The sequence below is a fragment of the Sapajus apella genome, unplaced genomic scaffold, assembly GCF_009761245.1.
Source record: "Sapajus apella isolate SASKATOON/1434 unplaced genomic scaffold, GSC_monkey_1.0 scaffold82, whole genome shotgun sequence".
In the NCBI taxonomy this organism is placed as follows: Eukaryota; Metazoa; Chordata; class Mammalia; order Primates; family Cebidae; genus Sapajus; species Sapajus apella.
In genome coordinates, this window is record NW_022437022.1 from 688,433 (window position 1) to 690,102 (window position 1,670).

The 1,670-nt window shown below is 56.9% G+C and overlaps 1 protein-coding gene and 1 long non-coding RNA gene across 7 annotated transcripts in view; both read left to right on the forward strand.

The window, feature by feature from the left end:
• The window catches only part of LOC116533462, a 766-nt gene extending 533 nt beyond the window's left edge, over positions 1-233 (forward strand). Inside the window, exon 2 of the long non-coding RNA XR_004261304.1 lies at positions 13-233. This is a non-coding gene — a long non-coding RNA (uncharacterized LOC116533462). The remainder of the gene's footprint in view (positions 1-12) is intronic.
• Positions 1-1,670, forward strand: part of RPS6KA2 (ribosomal protein S6 kinase A2) — a 447,811-nt gene that overhangs the window by 363,291 nt on the left and 82,850 nt on the right. The gene's annotated exons all lie outside the window — the stretch shown is intronic.

The window sequence follows — 1,670 nt, forward strand, 5'->3', positions numbered from 1 at the left end:
TCTCACAGACAGAGTGTGTAACTGAACTTGGTTTGGGCTGTTGTCTGTGCCACAGTCCCACAGACAGAGTGTGTAACTGAACTTGGTTTGGACTGTTGTCTCTGTCACACTCTCGCAGACAGAGTGTGTAACTGAACTTGGTTTGGGCTGTTGTCTCTGTCACACTCTCGCAGACAGAGTGTGTAACTGAACTTGGTTTGGGCTGTTGTCTGTGTCACAGTCTCATAGACAGAGTGTGTAACTGAACTTGGTTTGGGATGTTGTCTGTGTCAGTTTCGCAGACAGAGTGTGTAACTGAACTTGGTTTGGGCTGGGTCTTCTGTGGCACGCCAGGAACAGCGTGTGCTCCTTTCCCATTCCTCGGAGGGTCCTCTCTCCCTCACTCCCCACCCAACCCCACACTCCCAGCTGGGCAGGGGGCTCGTGGCCTCAGGGTGGAGCAGATGTCCAGTGAGTCCTCTGGAATCTGACATGGATGATGATGTGATGGCAGCATTTCAGAGGTATCCTGCCCTCTGGCCTCTGCATCACACAGAGGAGGAAACTGAGGCCATGAGCACTTTACGAAATCGGAAGAAGATTGCCCCTCTGGCTTGTGGCAGAACTGTGTGCTTGCCAAACCTGGTTCCCTTCCGAGTTCAGGCTGCCTCTCTTCCCACCACATGCCACTCCTCGTCCCCTTGCTAGGGAACCCCAGGGCTGAGTCCTGTGGTATCGCCTGGGGAACCCCCAGCTGGTATCAAGGCCTCACTGGCCCTTTGCCACTTGGGTCCCTGGCCTCGTCCTCAGGAGCTCACAGACTCTGGCTGTGTCTGATGTGCCTGCATGGGCTGCCCACCTCTCCCTGAGGGGCAGACGTACATTAGACCAGCTGGGAGAATGGTGTCCACAGCCTAACCCAGAAAGCCAATTCGCAGTCAGAGATGCCTGCATTACGCTTGTGGCTGCTCCTGCCTGTGGAATCCCCATCCCTCCTGGTCATTCCTGCTGGCAAAGTAAGTCACAACAGAGAGAGTCACGCAGCTAAACATGTGAGCACAGGCACGACACTGGAGAAAATGCCTGCAGGAAAGCCAGGGGCCTACTAGCTCAGCCAAGAGGACGAGGCTCCTGGTTTATTATTTATGATCATTCAGACCTTCAGTGGTTCCAGCTAGGGGGCAGGTCCTCTCCATTCGGAGACCCCCAAGCTAAGTCCCACAAAGGCGCCTCTGAGACCACCTCTGCTTCCCTCTCCACGCAGAGACCCCCGAGCTAGGTCCCCAACGGTCACCTCTGAGACCACCTCTGCTTCCCTTTCCACATGGAGACCCCGAGCTAGGTCCCCCACGGTTACCTCAGAGACCACCTCTGCTTCCCTCTCCACGTGGAGACCCCCGAGCTAGGTCCCCCACAGTCACCTCCAATACCACCCCTGCTTCCCTCTCCATGTGGAGACCCCCGAGCTAGGTCCCTCACGGTTACCTCTGAGACCACCCCTGCTTCCCTCTCCACACAGAGACCCCCAAGCTAGGTCCCCCACAGTTACCTCAGAGACCACCTCTGCTTCCCTCTCCACGTGGAGACCCCCGAGCTAGGTCCCCCACAGTCACCTCAGAGACCACCTCTGCTTCCCTCTCCACATGGAGACCCCTGAGCTAGGTCCCCCACGGTTACCTCAGAGACCACCT